Below are 20,747 nucleotides of genomic sequence, written 5' to 3' on the forward strand. Positions count from 1 at the left end.
GCAGCAGACACTCCCTCACAGACCCTCCCAGCTCCTGGGCAGCAGCCATTTTAGATTCATTACGATCCTGCTTTGTTAGTGAGAGGAGGTTTAGTGCTGCAGCTGCTGATATTATAGGGAAATAGATAGCTAGGCTAGTGTATTTAGTGTCCACTACAGTCCTGAAGGACTAATCTAATCTCTGTTGTAAGGACAGCACCCCAAAAAGCCCTTTTTAGGGCTAGAACTTCAGCCCAAAAAACCCTTTTTAGGGCTAGAACTTCAGTCCTTTTTTATTTTTTTTATTTGTAATTTTATTTGCATTTGCCTGGCTGTCAGCCTGTGTGTGAGGCTCACAGCATATACTGTGATTAGTGCCCCCACTGATATCTGCTTAACATTAGTGTAAATTTTAAAAAAACTAACTTTTACATCATTTTTCTAGTGTAATCTAATTTCATTTTCCATCAGGCCTGTGTGTGAGGCTCACAGCATATACTGTGATTAATTCTTCTGTGCCATCACTGATATCTGGTGTTTCATTAGTGTAAATTTTTTAAAAAAACTTTTACATTATTTTGCTAGTGTAATCTAATTTCATTTTCTATCAGGCCTGTGTGTGAGGCTCACAGCATATACTGTGATTAATTGCTCTGTGGCATCACTGATATCTGCTTAACAATCATTAGTGTAAATTAAAAAAAAAAATACTTTTACATCATTTTGCTAGTGTAATCTAAGTGTAATCTAATTTCATTTTCCATCAGGCCTGTGTGTGAGGCTCACAGCATATACTGTGATTAATTATTCTGTGCCACCACTGATATCTGGTGTTTCATTAGTGTAAATTAAAAAAAAAAAACTTTTACATTATTTTGCTAGTGTAATCTAATTTCATTTTCTATCAGGCCTGTGTGTGAGGCTCACAGCATATACTGTGATTAATTGCTCTGTGCCACCACTGATATCTGCTTAACAATCATTAGTGTAAATTTTTAAAAAAAACTTTTACATCATTTTGCTAGTGTAATCTAATTTCATTTTCCATCAGGCCTGTGTGTGAGGATCACAGCATATACTGTGATTAATTATTCTGTGCCACCACTGATATCTGGTGTAACATTAGTGTAAATTTAAAAAAAAAACTTTTACATCATTTTGCTAGTGTAATCTAATTTCATTTTCCATCAGGCCTGTGTGTGAGGCTCACAGCATATACTGTGATTAATTCTTCTGTGCCACCACTGATATCTGGTGTAACATTAGTGTAAATTTAAAAAAAAAAAACTTTTACATAATTTTGATAGTGTAATCTAATTTCATTTTCTATCAGGCCTGTGTGTGAGGCTCACAGCATATACTGTGATTAATTCTTCTGTGCCACCACTGATATCTGGTGTAACATTAGTGTAAATTAAAAAACAACAACTTTATTTTGCTAGTGTAATCTAATTTCATTTTCTATCAGGCCTGTGTGTCAGGCCCACATCATATACTGTGATTAATTGCTCTGTGCCACCACTGATATCTGGTGTAACCTTAGTGTAATTTTTTAAAAAAAAAAATACATAATTTTGCTAGTGTAATCTAATTTCATTTTCTATCAGACCTGTATGTCAGGCCCACATCATATACTGTGATTAATTCTTCTGTGCCACCACTGATATCTGGTTAACATTATTTTCAATTTAAAAAAAAAAAACTTTTACATCATTTTGCTAGTGTAATCTAATTTCATTTTCCATCAGGCCTGTGTGTCAGGCCCACATCATATACTGTGATTAATAGCTCTGTTTTCCACCACTTATATCTGGTGTAACATTAGCGTAATTTTTTAAAAAAAAAACCTTTTATATCAGTCCTCTTCTAGTGTTATTTAATTTAAGTTGCCAGGCCAGGCTGCGCCTGCCACTAGTGCCGGCCTGTGTGTCAGGCTGCCAGCATATACTGTGCCTACTTCCATCCTCAGTGCCACCACTCCTATCTGGTGTAACATTACTTTAATTTAAAAAAAAAAAACTTTTACATCAGTCTTCTAGTGGCCTGCCACTACTAGTGCCAGTCTGTGTGTCAGGCTGCCAGCATATACTGTGCCTACTTCCATCCTCAGTGCCACCACTCCTATCTGTTGTAACATTAGTGTAACTTTTTTTAAAAAAACTTTTACATCAGTCTGCTAGTGGTATTTAATTGCAGTTGCCTGTCTGCCAGCGTGTGTGCCAGGCCCACTTTCCAACTAGTGCCACAAATCATATTTGTTATAACAGTAGTGTAAATATTTAAAATAAAAACTTTTTTGACTGTGAACTATCAGTCTGCTAGTACAATTGATTTGCAGTTGCCTGGCTGCCAGCGTGTGTGCCAGGCCCACTTGCCAACTAGTGCCACCAATCATATTTGTTATAACAGTATTGTAAATATTTAAAATAAAAACTTTTTTTGACTGTGAATCATCAGTCTGCTAGTGTCATCTAATTGAAGTTGCCTGACTGCCAGCGTGTGTGCCAGGCCCACTTGCCAACTAGTGCCACTAATCATATTTGTTATAACAGTACTGTAAATATTTTAAAAAAAACTTTTTTGACTGTGAAACATCAGTCTGCTAGTGTCATCTAATTGAAGTTGCCTGCCTGCCAGCGTGTGTGCCAGGCCCACTTGCCAACTAGTGCCACCAATCATATTTGTTATAATAGTAGTCTAAATATTTAAAATAAAAACTTTTTTGACTGTGAATCATCAGTCTGCTAGTTTCATCTAATTGAAGTTGCCTGCTTGCCAGCGTGTGTGCCAGGCCCACTTGCCAACTAGTGCCACCAATCATATTTGTTATAACAGTATTGTAAATAGTTAAAATAATAACTTTTGTGACTGTGAATCACCAGTCTGCTAGTGCAATTGAATTGCAGTTGCCTGCCTGCCAGCGTGTGTGCCAGGTCCACTTGCCTACTACTGTCACCAATCATATTTGCTATAACAGTAGTCTAAATATTTAAAATAAAAACTTTTTTGACTGTGAATCATCAGTCTGCTAGTTTCATCTAATTGAAGTTGCCTGCCTGCCAGCGTGTGTGCCAGGCCCACTTGCCAACTAGTGCCACCAATCATATTTGTTATAACAGTATTCTAAATATTTAAAAAAAAATACTTTTCTGACTGTGAAACATCAGTCTGCTTTTTTGTGCCAGGCTCACAGCATATACTGTGCCCACTTGCCCAGTGCCACCACTCATAATTTGTTTAATAGTAGTGTAAGTGTACATTTTAAAAAAGATGACAGGCAGAGGCAGGCCACCCCGCAGGTGCCATCTTGGTCGTGGTGCTGTGATTCCCTTAGACCCTACAACTATGCACAGTGTTCAGAGGCCAGGTGCCATGGACGCGGAAACTTCTGAGGAGGACCTAGTTGAATAGCTAACACAGGACACCCAATCTTCTACAGCTTCCGCTCCGAACCTTGACGCACAATCCACCTCCAGCTTAGCTTCAAGCACCTCTCAAGTGACCAGTGCCACTCGCCACCTGCCGCCACCACCAACACTAGCACCACAGCCACTTCACTTGATATGTCAGAGGAGTTATTCACACATCATTTGGAAGAAATGAGTGATGCGCAACCATCATTGACAGAGGATGTAGATAACAGTGATATGTCTCAGTCAGGCAGCATTACAGACATGGACGTACGGTGTGATGCTGATGATGATGTTGTACCCGCTGCTGCTTCCTGTGTTAATTTGTCAGATACAAGTGAAGCGGTTGATGATGATGTTACTAGAAGAGAAGAAGAGGGGCAAAGTTCAGATGGGGAGACAGAGAGGAGGAGACGAGTTGGAAGCAGGGGGAGGTCATCGCAAGGAGCTAGTGGCACAGTCGGACAGCATGCATCAGCACCCGGGGTCAGCCAGACAGCATGCCAATAAACGCATGCTGTTGCCACCACCAGGATTCCGTCATCGCAGAGCTCAGCAGTGTGGCATTTTTTTGTGTGTCTGCCTCTGACAACAGCGATGCCATTTGCAACCTGTGCCAAAAGAAACTGAGTCATGGGAAGTCCAACACCCACCTAGGTACAACTGCTTTGTGAAGGCACATAGTCTCACATCACAAACGCTGATGGGAAGAACACATGAGTAGAAGCAGCACACAAACTCAGCCGCCATCCTCCTCCTGCTCCAGCATCTTCAGCCACGTCAACCACTGCTGTCCTCCTTGCCCCCTCTCAACCATCCTCCACTCAGTCTCTCTTACGTAGCAGTTCCTGGTCATCTGCCCACAGTCAGGTGTCTGTCAAGGACATGTTTGAGTGTAAGAAGCCAATTTCCCAAAGTCACCCCCTTGCCCTGCGTCTGACAGCTGGCTTGTCTGAACTCTTAGCCCGCCAGCTTTTACCATATAGGCTGGTGGAGTCTGAGGCTTTCAAAAAATTTGTATCTATTGGGACACCACAGTGGAAGGTACCCGGCCGAAATTTCTTTTCACAAAAGGCAATCCCAAACCTGTACTCGATTGTGCGAAAGGAAGTAATGGCATGTCTGGCACACAGCGTTAAGGCAAGGGTCCATATGACCACTGATAGCTGGTCTGCAAAGCATGGTCAGGGCAGGTATATCACCTACACTGCGCATTGGGTAAACCTGCTGACGGCTGACAAGCATGGAATGCGTGGCTCTGCAGAGGAGTTGGTGACACCGCCACGACTTGCAGACAGGCCTGCTGCTACCTCCTCTACTCCTCCTACTCCATCCTCTTCCATAACCTCTTCCTCGGCTTAGTCCTCTTCTGCTGCTGTGTCTTGCTCCACATCAATGGCACCCCCCAGCTCCCCAGGTACTATTCAACATCCCGGATACAGCAGTGTCACGCCGGTTTGGGGTTGACTTGCCTGAAAGCCGAGAGTCACACCGCACCAGCACTCCTGTCCGCCCTGAACGCACAGGTGGATCAGTGACTGACTCCGCACCAACTGGAGATTAGCAAGGTTGTTTCTGACAATGGAAGTAATTTGGTGGCAGCATTGAAATTGGGAAAGTTGACACATGGCACATGTGTGTAATCTGATTGTACAAGGCTTTGTGCATAAGTACCCAGGCTTACAGGATGTCCAGAAGCAGGCCAGGAAGGTGTGTGGCCTTTTCAGGCGTTCCTACTTGGCCATGGCCAGTGAGGCGCTTGATTTGTGACAGCCCGACACATTGGAATTCAGCACTTTTAATGTTCGACCGCCTGCTCCAACAAGAAAAAGCTGTTAACGAGTATTTGTATGACTGGGGTGCTAGGACAACCTCTGGGGAGCTGGGGATTTTTTTTCCCAATTACTGGACGCTCATGCGCAATGCCTGTAGGCTCATGCGTCCTTTCGAGGAGGTGACAAACCTTCTCAGTCGCACCTAAGGCACTATCAGCGACATCATACCATTTGTTTTCTTCCTGGAGTGTGCCCTGCGAAGAGTGCTGGATCAGGCCGTAGATGAGCGTGAAGAGGAAGAGTTGTGGTGTCCATCACGACCAGATGCCTTATCAGCATCGCTTGCTGGAACAGCGGCAACGCAGGAAGAGAATTGTGAGGAAGAGGAGTCAGAGGAGGAATGTGGCTTTGAGGAGGAAGACCAAACACAACAGGCATCCCAGGGTGCTCGTTGTTGTCACCTATCTGGTACCCATGGTGTTGTACATGGCTGGGGGGAAGAAGATACCTTCAGTGACATCAGTGAGGACGAGGAACGGGACATGATTAGCTCGGCATCCAACCTTGTGCAAATGGGGTCTTTCATGCTGTTGTGCCTGTTGAGGGACCCTCATATAAAAAAGCTGAAGGAGAACGACCTGTACTAGGTGTCCACGCTACTAGACCCCCGGTATAAGCATAAAGTGGCTGAAATGTTACCAAATTCCTGCAAGTCAGAAAGGATGGAGCAGTTCAAAAATGAATTAAAAAGTATGCTTTACACAGCGTATAATTGTGATGTCACAGCACAACGGGAATCTAACAGGGGAAGAGATGAAAGTAATCCTCCTCCTCCTCCTCCCTCGACCATGCCGGCAAGGACAGGATGCTTTCAAGATGTGTTGTTGATGGAGGACATGCGGACCTTTTTAACTCCAATGCATCGCCACAGCCCTTCGGGATCCAGCCTCAGAGAAAGACTCAACAGACAGGTAGCAGACTACTTAGCATTAGCTGCAGATCTCGACACTCTGAGGCGCGATGGACCCCTTGACTACTGGGTGTGCAGGCTTGACCTGTGGCCTGAGCTATCCCAATTTGCAATCGAACTTCTGGCCTGCCCCGCTTCAAGTGTCCTGTCAGAAAGGACCTTCAGTGCAGCAGGAGGTTTTGTCACTGAGAAGAGAAGTCGCCTAGGTCAAAAAAGTCTTGATTATCTCACCTTTATTAAAATGAATGAGGGATGGATCCCGAAGGGGCTGACATTGGGCGATACATTTGAGTCAAAAAGTCCTGATGAGATGAGCTGCCTTGGGCTACAAATGGTACACATGCTGCTGTATTTTATCTTCGAATGCCGGATGACTTACGTGACTTATACGCCAACAAATAGTGTTCAAGCCGCAAGGATGGCATATGTGGTGTTTCATGCTGTTGTTTCTGTTGAGGGTCCTGGACTCTCGTATAAAAAGGCTGAAGGAGAACAAACTGTAGTGGGTGTCCAAGCATCTTTTTCCATCTCCCGGTTCCTAAAAATTATCTCCGGGTTCCTAAAATCGATGCCATACCTTCACTGAATTGTTCAAAAGGATGGCATATGTGGTGTTTCATGCTGTTGTTTCTGTTGAGGGTCCTGGACCCTCGTATAATAAGGCTGAAGGAGAACGACCTGTACTGGGTGTCCAATCATCTTTTTCCATCTCCCGGTTCCTAAAAATTATCTCCGGGTTCCTAAAATCGATGCCATACACAGGTATGGCATCGATTTTAGGAACCCGGAGATTGTTCAGAATTGTTCAGAAGGATGGCATATGTGGTGTTTCATGCTGTTGTTTCTGTTGATGGTCCGGGACCCTCGTATAAAAAGGCTGAAGGAGAATGACCTGTACTGGGTGTCCAAGCATCTTTTTCCATCTCCCGGTTCCTAAAAATTATCTCCGGGTTCCTAAAATCGATGTCATACCTGTACTGGATTGTTCAAAAGGATGGCATATGTGGTGTTTCATTCTGTTGTTTCTGTTGAGGGTCCTGGACATTCATATAAAAAGGCTGAAGGAGAACAACCTGTACTGGGTGTCCAAGCATCTTTTTCCATCTCCCGGTTCCTAAAAATTATCTCCGGGTTCCTAAAATTGATGCCATACCTGTACTGGATTGTTCAAAAGGATGGCATATGTGGTGTTTCATGCTGTTGTTTCTGTTGAGGGTCCGGGACCCTCGTATAAAAAGGCTGAAGGAAAATGACCTGTACTGGTTGTCCAAGCATCTTTTTCCATCTTCTGGTTCCTAAAAATTATCTCCGGGTTGGAAAAATCGATGCCATACCGGTACTGGATTGTTCAAAAGGAAGGCATATGTGGTGTTTCATGCTGTTGTTTCTGTTGAGGGTCCTGGACCCTCGTATAAAAAGGCTGAAGGCTGAAGGAAGTAACCTTACCGCATGTCTTGTTGTTATATTTTGTCAGGGTAATCGGGCAGGCCATATAGACCTCCCCTGATAGGGGGAGTAACACATTTTAAAGTGCTAAGAATAGTACTACTTAACACAACCTAGTTACCATGGCTCCCAGGCCGCATGTTTTTTATTGTTATATTTTGTCAGGGTAATCAGGCAGGCCATATAGAACTCCCCCGATAGGTGGAGTAACACGTATTAAAGTGCTAAGAATAGTACTACTTAACACAACCTAGTTACCATGGCTCCCAGACCGCATGTCTTATTGTTATATTTTGTCAGGGTAATCAGGCAGGCCATATAGACCTCACCAGATAGGGGGAGTTACAGGGATTAAAGTGCTAAGAATAGTACTACTTAACACAACCTAGTTACCATGGGTCCAAGACCGCATGTCTTATTGTTATATTTTGTCAGGGTAATCAGGCAGGCCGTATAGACCTCCCCCGATAGGGGGAGTAAAAGAGATTAAAGTGCTAAGAATAGTACTACTTTACAGTACACAACCTAGTTACCATGGCTCCCAGACCGCATGTCTTATTGTTATATTTTGTCAGGGTAATCAGGCAGGCCATATAGACCTCCCCCGATATGGGGAGTAACAGGTATTTAACTGCTAAGAACAGTACTACTTAACACAACCTAGTAACCATGGGTCCCAGACCGCATGTCTTGTTGTGATACTTTGTCAGGGTAATCATGCAGGCCATATAGACCTCCCCAGATAGGGGGAGTAACAGGTACTAAAGTGCTAAGAATAGTACTACTTAACACAACCTAGTTACTATGGGTACCAGACCGCATGTCTTGTTGTTATATTTTGTCAGGGTAATCATGCAGGCCATATAGACCTCCCCCGATAGGGGGAGTAAAAGGGATTAAAGTGCTAAGAATAGTACTACTAAACACAACCTAATTACCATCGGTCCCAGACCGCATGTTTTATTATTATACTTTGTCAGGGTAATCATGCAGGCCATATAGACCTCCCCCGATATGGGGAGTAACAGGTATTTAACTGCTAAGAACAGTACTACTTAACACAACCTAGTAACCATGGGTCCCAGACCGCATGTCTTGTTGTGATACTTTGTCAGGGTAATCATGCAGGCCATATAGACCTCCCCAGATAGGGGGAGTAACAGGTACTAAAGTGCTAAGAATAGTACTACTTAACACAACCTAGTTACTATGGGTACCAGACCGCATGTCTTGTTGTTATATTTTGTCAGGGTAATCATGCAGGCCATATAGACCTCCCCCGATAGGGGGAGTAAAAGGGATTAAAGTGCTAAGAATAGTTCTACTAAACACAACCTAATTACCATGGGTCCCAGACCGCATGTCTTGTTGTTATACTTTGTCAGGGTAATCATGCAGGCCATATAGACCTCCCCCGATATGGGGAGTAACAGGTATTAAAGTGCTAAGAACAGTAGTACTTAACACAACCTAGTTACCATGGGTCCCAGACCGCATGTCTTGTTGTGATACTTTGTCAGGGCAATCATGCAGGCCATATAGACCTCCCCCGATAGGGTGAGTAAAAGGGATTAAAGTGCTAAGTAATACTAAACACAACCTAATTACCATGGGTCCCAGACCGCATGTTTTATTATTATACTTTGTCAGGGTAATTGTGCAGGCCATATAGACCTCCCCCGATATCGGGACTAACAGGTATTAAAGTGCTAAGAACAGTAGTACTTAACACAACCTAGTTACCATGGGTACCAGACCGCATGTCTTGTTGTTATATTTTGTCAGGGCAATCATGCAGGCCATATAGACCTCCCCCGATAGGGGGAGTAAAAGGGATTAAAGTGCTAAGTAATACTAAACACAACCTAATTACCATGGGTCCCAGACCGCATGTTTTATTATTATACTTTGTCAGGGTAATTGTGCAGGCCATATAGACCTCCCCCGATATCAGGACTAACAGGTATTAAAGTGCTAAGAACAGTAGTACTTAACACAACCTAGTTACCATGGGTACCAGACCGCATGTTTTATTATTAAACTTTGTCAGGGTAATCATGCAGGCCATATAGACCTCCCCAGATATGGGGAGTAACAGGTATTAAACTGCTAAGAACAGTACTACTTAACACAACCTAGTTACCATGGGTCCCAGACCGCATGTCTTGTTGTGATACTTTGTCAGGGTAATCATGCAGGCCATTTAGACCTCCCCAGATAGGAGGAGTAACAGGTATTAAAGAGCTAAGAATAGTACTACTTAACACAACCTAGTTACCATGGGTACCAGACTGCATGTCTTGTTGTTATATTTTGTCAGGGTAATCATGCAGGCCATATAGACCTCCACCGAAAGGGGGAGTAAGAGGGATTAAAGTGCTAAGAAAAGTTTTACTCAACACAAAAGAATTACCATGGGTCCCAGACCGCGTGTCTTGTTGTTATACTTTGTCAGGGTAATCATACACGCCATATAGACCTCCACCGATAGGAGGAGTTACAGGGCTGAAAGTGCTAAGAACAGTACTACTTAACACAACCTAGTTACCATGGGTCCCAGACCGCATGTCTTGTTGTGATACTTTGTCAGGGTAATCATGCAGGCCATTTAGACCTCCCCAGATAGGAGGAGTAACAGGTATTAAAGTGCTAAGAATAGTACTACTTAACACAACCTAGTTACCATGGGTACCAGACTGCATGTCTTGTTGTTATATTTTGTCAGGGTAATCATGCAGGTCATATAGACCTCCCCCGATAGGGGGAGTAAAAGGGATTAAAGTGCTAAGAATAGTACTACTAAACACAACCTAATTACCATGGGTCCCAGACCGCATGTTTTATTATTATACTTTGTCAGGGTAATCGTGCAGGCCATATAGACCTCCCCCGATATCGGGACTAACAGGTATTAAAGTGCTAAGAACAGTACTACTTAACACAACCTAGTTACCATGGGTCACAGACCACATGTCTTGTTGTTATACTTTGTCAGGGTAATCATGCAGGCCATATAGATCTCCTCCGATATGGGGAGTAACAGGTATTTAACTGCTAAGAACAGTACTACTTAACACAACCTAGTTACCATGGGTCGCAGACCACATGTTTTGTTGTGATACTTTGTCAGGGTAATCATGCAGGCCATATAGACCTCCCCTGATAGGGGGAGTAAAAGGGATTAAAGTGCTAAGAATAGTACTACTAAACACAACCTAATTACCATGAGTCACAGACCGCATGTCTTGTTGTTATACTTTGTCAGGATAATAATGCAGGCCATATAGACCTACCCAGATAGGGGGCGTAACATGGATTAAAGTGCTAAGAATAGTACTAATATAAACACAACCTAGTTACCATGGGTCCCAGACCGCATGTCTTGTTGTTATATTTTGTCAGGGTAATCATGCAGGTCATATAGACCTCCCCCGATAGGGGGAGTAAAAGGGATTAAAGTGCTAAGAATAGTACTACTAAACACAACCTAATTACCATGGGTCCCAGCCCGCATGTTTTATTATTATACTTTGTCAGGGTAATCATGCAGGCCATATAGACCTCCCCCGATATCGGGACTAACAGGTATTAAAGTGCTACGAATAGTACTACTTAACACAACCTAGTTACCATGGGTCCCAGACCACATGTTTTGTTGTTATACTTTGTCAGGGTAATCATGCAGGCCATATAGACCTCCCCCGATAGGCGAGTAAAAGGGATTAAAGTGCTAAGAATAGTTCTACTTAACACAACCTAGTTACCATGGGTCCCAGACCGCATGTTTTATTATTATACTTAGTCAGGGTAATTATATATCTATCAAATCGATCTATTTATCTTCTATCGATTCTATCTAACTATCAATCTATGTATATCTATCTATCAAATCTATCTATCTCGTGGCCGGACTGATTTGAGACAGCCACTTGTGTTTAGGCCAAATTTGAAGTAGGAGGACAGACCAATCATCTTCTTCCATCTCCCTGTTCCAAAAATGCAGGCCATATAGACCTCCCCCAATAGGGGGAGTAACAGGTAGTAAACTGCTAAGAATAATACTACTTAACACACCACGGGTCCCAGACCGCATGTCTTATTGTTATACTCTGTCAGGGAAATCATATATCTATCAAATCTATCTATTTATCTATCAAATCTATCTAACTATCATCCGTATCTATCAAATATAAATTGCATCTATTGATCTATGTAATTCATATCTATCAAATGTATATTGCATCTTTTGATCTATGTAATTTGTATCTATCAAATGTATATTGCATCGATTGATCTATGTAATTTGTATCTATCAAATGTATATTGCATCAATTGATCTATGTAATTTGTATCTATCATCAAATGTATATTGCATCTATTGATCTATGTAATTTGTAACTATCATATGTATATTGCATCTATTGATCTATGTAATCTATGTATCTAACTATCAAATCTATCTAACTCGTGGTTGTGCAAATGGACTGTTTGCAGTTGTTTGCGGTGCGTTACACAGGGAGTTTGGTCTGTCACTGTGAAGCTGGCATAACCCTTACACTACCTGATCGATACAACATCATACCTGATGTTTTAAAGCAAGTTATTCAAAAAATTTTAGGAATGTTAGGTGATTAAGGCCCTTTATGGCTTTAAACCAGACTCTGCATCAACTATGTAATTTTCCTTGGGAGTTTTTGCCATGGCATGCCACAGTCCAGGTGTTAGTCCCCTTGAAACAACTTTTCCATCACTATTGTGGCCAGAAAGAGTCCTTGTGGGTTTTAAAGCTCGTCTGCCTATTGAAGTCAATGGCGGTTCGCGCGGTTCGCCGGTTCGCGGACAGTCGCGGAAGTTTGAGTCCGCCGTTCGTGAACCGAAATTTTAAGGTTCACAACATCACTACTCCTTAACTCATCTGCCACCTCTGAGGTGGCGGACAGCAATCAGCCCGATCGTATATACGATCGGGTTGATTGACACCCCCTGCTAGCGGCAAATTGGCCACGAATGTGCAGGGCAGGCATTGCACCAACATTTCACTATCAATGTGCGGTGGACATGATACGCTACAGTGGATCATATCCACTCGCACATTAGTAAATCGCACCCCAAGCGCAAACTGTTAGGGTTTTTAAAAAAATGTGCACCAAATACAACATACATTAAAATAAAGTGTTACACCCATATAGACACTACCTGATAAAATGATTAATTTGAATATTACTACAATTTTTTTTTATAAGGGTTAAAAGGTATATGGTATATGAAAAGGTGCTTTAACTTACTTCAGCTATAACGCTGTAGGTCTTACAGAGTGTTGGGTTAGTGCGCAAACAATAAGTATTTTTTTGAAAGCACGCTCTATTGAAAACTATATGGAGAAGAAGTTAACGGGATCATAATATCCAAAGTCCTGAAGTTAGCATGCATCAGGTTTTACTCATGTTCAAATAATTTACTTTCAACTTGTAATACAAGCGCTAACCTGCCCATGTTAAAAGTTTACTTTCAGCTGTGTTTACGAGCAAACAAAATAAATATTTAACGCACCACTTTTAATCTGGCCCAATATGTGGTAGCAAGGTAAATTGTCTGTAATCACCATCCTTACAATAATAAATAGAAAAAGTAGTAATCTTGCTATCTTAGCCCACCATCCACCAGCTGTACAATATATACCTTTATCATTTCACCTACACCCATTTGTTCTGTTTGCCTATATCTCACACAAGCATAAAAGCAATAATACATGAAACCTAAAAAAATGTTTTCATGATTGAGAAAGAGAATACAATTTTAAAAAAACTTTCCAAATTTTCTTCTATGATCTATTTTGCTTTATTCTCTTGGAATCCTTTGTTGAAGAAAAGCAATCATTACTGTGCGCTAGTTAACACATTGGGTGAGCCAATTACATGAGGCATATTTGTGCAGCCACCAATCAGCAGCTCCTGAGCCTACCGAGGTATGCTTTTCAACAAGGGATACCAAGAGAACAAAACACATTAGATAAAAGAAATACATTGGAAAGTTATTTTTAAATCGCATGCTATATCTGAATCATGAAAGAAAAATTGGGTTTCATTTCCCTTTAAACTGGAGACACATCAGGGCATCCATCATCCATCCCCACCCACTAGACATTAGACAACCAGGAATCATTGATCTTTAATAAAAGTTATATAAAACAAATGGACATCAAAAAATGTGCTGTTCCTCTAGTGGTGTTGACCGAATAACCTGGGCTGTAACCCCGTGTACCCATTTCACAAACTATTATTATTATTATTCTGAGTGTTAAAATTGTGCACTTCAAATGTATTTTTTATTTTTAAGTTCCCCATGTGCTTTTAAGACGGGATGATGAGCCACAATCAGCACTGCTAGGCACATTTTTGTACATATCGACACAAGAGAAAAAGAAAAAACAAGGGGACACACAATATAAGTGTTTGTAGAAAAGGCAGGAGACCTTGTCTGCGTTTAAACAGTAAAACATTATAATAATTACTGAGTTAAAGTGGGTAAAAGCCAATGAGTATATTTAAAAAAATAAATAAAAAAAACACTTTTTTTGTGGGGGAAAATCAATACTGCAAAGTCCAAATCAAATACTACGCTGGTAATCAACTTTATTATCTGCAAGTCGCTTCTACCTAATGTTCAATGCTTCTCACCACCACCCCATATAATTTGGCCTTCCTGACTGACAAATAGCTGCAGTACATTTATCAAGCTGAATCAATATGTATAGGCTGTGGACTCGCTCTCGTGGTTCAGAAATCTCCCATTCAAAATGCTCAGTCTCTCGTAACGTGAGTTACTTGTTGGTGAACAAGAAATCCGGATCGGCACAATCGCTACTATTGCTTGCTGTTCTGCGTAAAGTGATGAGCGCTGTCATAATACTCATAATGTATGCGCAGTCATAATACTCATTGTCTAAGGAGTAGTTTGCCCCTTTAAGTACACAAAATAAACAGTGTGCATGTGAAGCATACTTAAGTACACTGCATGTGCTCAGAGCTGGTATTGCGTGGGAAATGACTCAGCATGTGTCATGTACACCACCGCTGGCTCTCTTCGCAGATTCACTTTTTAAAATTAGTGTTTATATGCTCCTATTAGGAAAGGTAAATTTAAACAGTGATATATTTTTTCTAGGGCATTTTTGCTAATGCATTTGTATTGGAAAAATGCTTCTATTCAAAATAGAAATGCAATGATGCACATTTTGCTGGAATGTCCCTTTAAGATGGCTAACTTGTATTTTAAATTCTGACTCTAAAGTTAAATAATACATAGTTTTATAGCGAGGCATTGTATATTTGTTGTGTTCTTGAATAAATTAAAGTTCATGTGTCACCCATACGACTAGCTTTTAGCTACAGTTTACATTAGACTGTGTTTAGTATATAATATTGTGTGCAGTGTGGTCTTACCACCACAGAGGGCGCTGCGGCATTTGACTGCACTCACTGTCTCACTACCATGAACTTTCTGTGTGCTGCAGGGTCCAGACAAGCCATGTGCAATCAGGTAAGATCAGCCATTATAAACCAGAGTATCTCACTAACGCTGCACACACACACACGTGTAACATATAGCTATACACTAATGATTTGTTTAGCAGCATTAGTAAGTCACCTGCTACTGCATTACACAGAACATACAAACACAACTATCTCACTAGCTCTGCACACACACACGTGTAACATATAATTATAGACTAATGATTTGTTTAGCAGCATTAGTAAGTCACCTGCTACTGCATTACACAGAACATACAAACACAACTAGATTTAAATGTTAAAGGGATAATCCAAATACAATTGAAATGTGCATCTTTATTTTTTTGTTTGAAAACAAGCATTTTTGTAATATACAGACATTAGAAAACTCTTTTAGAAAAATCTATCACTGAGAGATGTTACTGTTAAGTGTATGAAATATACAGACATTAGCAAAGAAACTGCATCTGCGTGTGTCTTTCTGATATAATGGTGTAGCTGCAGCAGTACTAGAAGGGTGGGAGCTGTATTTTATCAATTGCTTTGATGCTGTTCAGAAGCCTGGCAGGGGTTAATATTTTGTATTGTTCTTGCTGTGGGTTACAGTATTTTTGCAGTTTAGAATGACTATGTCCTGCTATGTAGATGCTGAAGGGTTAATAATGTAACCCTTGCTTGTTTAATTTGGCCCTAAATTGAAAAAGTATTATTCATATGCAAGTGAGCTGTTAGGGTGTTTTATTTAACATGCATTAAAAAATATAGTAAATATTTTTAGGTAATTAGTGATTTAATCTAATTTTCTTGCTGCAAATGTTTTAATTTACTTTTTGAAAAGTTTCTACTGTGATGCCTATCAAAATCTTTAATGTAAATTAAAAGACTTGCAGCCAGAAACTGAGATTAAAAACCCTTTTCCCTAAAAAATGATCCTTGTTAACAGTCCCTTTAATATCAGTTGACATTTATTTTGATATAAGGCAGTGGTTTTCAAACCTGTCCCCAGGCCTCCCCAAAAGGCCAGATTTTCAGGATTACCTTGGATGAGAGCTGGTAAACTAACCATGTTTACTAATCAGCTGATTATTTCACCTGTGGTCCAGTTCAGATATCCACAGAAAGTGGCCTTTTTAGGGAGGTCTGAGGTCAGGTTTTAAAACCAGTGGTCTAGGGTTATCATTGCTCAGCTGGGGGTTTATAATAATTTAGGGCTAGGCCATGAGTTATGAGTAAACTTGATGCATGCTATAGTAAATTTACTGACTCTTTTCAAGTCTATGGAGATGGTAAGTTTACTACAGCACAAGCTTAAAGGTAGACAATAGGGGTATCTTTTTACAGAGAAAAAATAAATTATTTTTTTAAACAGTAAGGGCTAGATCACAAGCCATGAGTAAACTTAAAGGGACAGCAAATGGTAGGAAAAAAGCCTTTTTTATTTTCTTTTTTAAATGCCTAAGCATTTAAAAAAGAAAATAAAAAAGGCTTTTTTCCTACCATTTGCTGTCCCTTTAAGTTTACTCATGGCTTGTGATCTAGCCCTTACTGTTTAAAAAAATAATTTATTTTGTCCAGTTTAGAGAGACTTTTAACGTTGCATTTTGTCTAAGAAAAACAAATTAACTGAAACAAACTTTTTTTTTTTTTTTTTAATAAATAATTTTTATTGAGGTAAAATGGCAAACAGAAATAGAATTTCGGAAAAAAACATCATGGCAACATGCCCATTTGACATACATTAAATTTTACAAGGTGAATTGAACAAGCATGCCTTCACAACTGTATAATCTGGACTTAACTTAGCCCTAAGGTATAACTTCTAGCCATGAGTATTACCTCGTTTTTACATAAGTGCATGAACAGAGGACAGATAACACAAATCCAAACAGCTAATTGCCATTTTTGTGGCCAGGAGAATGATAATGCACAGTATTTTTTCTGGCTTGTTCAATTTTCCTAGTCCAAGGTGAAAAAGGGCCGTATCTGGTGTGAGATTGCGAAGTAAACCTAATTGATCTAACATTATCCCCACCTTCCTCCACACTCTCTGAACCCCCGCACAGCTCCACCAGACATGTAGATGCGTACCCCTGCTGCCACACCCTCTCCAGCATGTATCCGGCCTATGAGGGAACATCTTATGTAATTGCTCCGGGACCCTGTGCCAACGCAGCATCAATTTTACAAATAGCTCAAAGAGCGTAACGCAATGGATCGCCATTTTTGTGTGTCTGATAGCTGTCTGCCATTCCAATTCGGGATATACCTGCCCCAGTTCTCTCTCCCACTCCAGAACCCGAAACTGCTTCACAAAGCCATCCGAGCCTAAAAGCAGTTGGTAGTGGATTGTCATGGCCTTTCGGAGAGGCTTACCCACTAGCCACCGTCTTTCCCATTGAGTCAAATCCCTAGGGTTCAGTTTTGGGAATTTCCAAGCTATTAGCAAGGAGATAAATCTAAAATACTCAAAGTGGTATTTCTTGGGAATATCAATATTTGGCAAGTCAAGAGCTTGCAGAGCCAATCCACGGGGTGTGTAAAGATCACGAGTCTGCTTCACCCCCCAAGCGGTCCACATCTGGAGATGTGAGTCAGGAAGACAGAGCAACAATGCTCTTATTGAATGCACAGGCGAAGGGTGAGGAGCAACCTGTGGGAGGCCATGAAGATCCCTCCAAACTCTAATACAGGCTCCAATAATAGGGTTGTCCACTCCTATAAGAACGTCCGAGTGTCTAGGGACCCAGATAAGATCCTCTAGGAGCAGTCCTGAATGGAGTATGGCCTGCTCAAGTTGTCCCCATCTAGTTTCCTCTGGCGGGACTCCCCAGGCTGTGATATGTGACAGCATAGCTGCTTCATAGTATTTATGGATGCTGGGGGCTGCAAGCCCACCGTGTAGGACAGTTTTTTGTAATTGTTGCATAGCCACCCTTGGGGGTTTACCCTGCTAGATAAATCTACTTATTATGGATTGGAGGCGCTTTAGAATATAGTTTGGGACCCTCAATGGGATACACCTGAACAGGTACGTGGCCTTGGGCAGCAAAGTCATTTTGACTGATTGGATTCTCCCAATCCATGAGATCTCATAGTGAGGCTTTCAAATTCTCTCAATAGCGGGTCAAAATTAGACCGAATCACCGTCTTCGGATCAGGAGAGAGGATAATCCCCAGATGTTTTATCTGGGTTGTCGACCAGTCAAATGGATAGGCTTCCTTTAGCTGGGAAAATTGTATCGGAGGGAGATTTAGGGCCAAAGCCTCCGTCTTTGTATAATTGAGTTTGTAATAAGACATCTCGCCGAACTGCCTTAAGCCATCAAAAACCGCCGGGAGGGACACCTCAGGCTCCGACACAAATAAGGTGAGATCGTCTGCAAATAACGCAAGCTTTTGTAAGGTATCATGGATTAAAAAACCCTTAATCCTATGATTTTGCCTAATCATGGCTGCCAGGGGCTTGATGGAAAGGACAAAGAGAAGGGGGGAAAGCGGGGACCCCTGTCTAGTCCCGTTTCTGATCTCAAAAGGCTCAGAACAGAACCCCTTGCCCCTAATTCTAGCAGACGGGTTGGAATACAGAGCCATAACCGCTTCTATAAATTGCGCCGGAAGCCCGAAGGCCCCCATAACCTCCTCCATATACTCCCACCGTACCCTGTCAAATGCCTTTTCCGCATCCAACGACAGGGCAACTAGTGGGAGCCCCAAGGATGTGGCCTCTGTAAAGATGTTTAGTAAATGACGCGTATTATCCGAGCCTTGCCTGCCTCGCACGAATCCCACCTGTTCCAAGTGTATTAGGGACGGGAGTTCCCTGCCTAGCCGGTTTGCCAAGATTTTTGAGTATATTTTAACATCCTCATTTATTAAGGAGATTGGTCTATAACTCTCACAGCGACTAGGGTCCTTACCCGGTTTGGGAATGGTCACAATTTCTGCCTCCAGGCATTCTTTAGGGAAACTTCTAGTCTGAAAGGCCGAGTTGAAAACAGAAACCAGAACCGGGCCAACTTCTACACTTAATTTTTTGTAAAAGATAGAAGAAAAGCCACCGGCCCCGGCGCCTTATTCAGCTTCATTCCCTTAATCACTTGTTGCACCTCAGTGATGGTGACTGGGGCTGATAGTCTCTCCCCCGCCTTCTCAGGTACCCCGAGCAAGCCAAGGTCTCTTAAGAAGCGAGTGATGTCCTCTCTTGGAAGAGTCTGGTATCTCTCCGAAGAATACAATTTGGTACAACCTCCGGTAATAGTCCACAAAGGCTTCCCCAATATCTCTGGGTGAGTAGCATCTTTCGCCCCCTTTCTGAATAAAGGGGATTCTGTTAGTTAGCGTTTTTTGTCGTAATCTGTTCGCTAGGAGGCAATCCGCTTTATTGCCACTATGATAAAATCTCAATTTCAGGAATCTGTGATTCTTCTGGACCTGTTCCAATTCAAGATTGCGGATCTGAGCTTTAATAGTATTCCACGCCCTAATATCTGAGGGAGAGACACCCTCCCCAGCCTGTTTCCTCTCTAGGGCCAGCTTACCATAGAGTTGCGCCAGTGTTTCAGTTCTCTTTTTTCTGTTCTGGGATTCTCTTTTTATGAGTATCCCTCTCATGTATGCTTTCAGTGCTAGCCAGACCATGGATATTGAAGTTTCCCCATTAATATTGTTCTCAAGGAACTCAGTAATTTCCCTGGACCATTCGGGCAGGAAAATATTCTGAAACAGATGTTCAGGCAAACGCCATCTCCTTGGCCCCTCATGCGCTCCAGTCCCATCAAGAGTGACCATCACAGCATCATGATCAGACCACATGCAAGGCACTATAGCGGAGCCACGTACTTGTCTTACCGCCCACGGGTCGCAGAAAACATCATATATCCTGGAGAAGGATGAGTGTGGAGCAGAATAGAAGGTATGGTCACAGGCGCCCGGATGGAGAGCCCTCCACACATCATGGAAATCATATTGCGCTGTCAGTTCCCTAAATTTTTGGGAGAGAAAATCTCGGAGGCAATCCGCTTTATTGCCACTATGATAAAATCTCAATTTCAGGAATCTGTGATTCTTCTGGACCTGTTCCAATTCAAGATTGCGGATATGAGCTTTAATAGTATTCCACGCCCTAATATCTGAGGGAGAGACACCCTCCCCAGCCTGTTTCCTCTCTAGGGCCAGCTTACCATAGAGTTGCGCCAGTGTTTCAGTTCTCTTTTTTCTGTTCTGGGATTCTCTTTTTATGAGTATCCCTCTCATGTATGCTTTCAGTGCTAGCCAGACCATGGACATTGAAGTTTCCCCATTAATATTGTTCTCAAGGAACTCGGTAATTTCCCTGGACCATTCGGGCAGGAAAATATTCTGAAACAGATGTTCAGGCAAACGCCATCTCCTTGGCCCCTCATGCGCTCCAGTCCCATCAAGAGTGACCATCACAGCATCATGATCAGACCACATGCAAGGCACTATAGCGGAGCCACGTACTTGTCTTACCGCCCACGGGTCGCAGAAAACATCATATATCCTGGAGAAGGAGGAGTGTGGAGCAGAATAGAAGGTATGGTCACAGGCGCCCGGATGGAGAGCCCTCCACACATCATGGAAATCATATTGCGCTGTCAGTTCCCTAAATTTTTGGGAGAGAAAATCTCTGTTCCTG

The sequence above is a fragment of the Bombina bombina genome, chromosome 2, assembly GCF_027579735.1.
Source record: "Bombina bombina isolate aBomBom1 chromosome 2, aBomBom1.pri, whole genome shotgun sequence".
Taxonomy (NCBI): domain Eukaryota; kingdom Metazoa; phylum Chordata; class Amphibia; order Anura; family Bombinatoridae; genus Bombina; species Bombina bombina.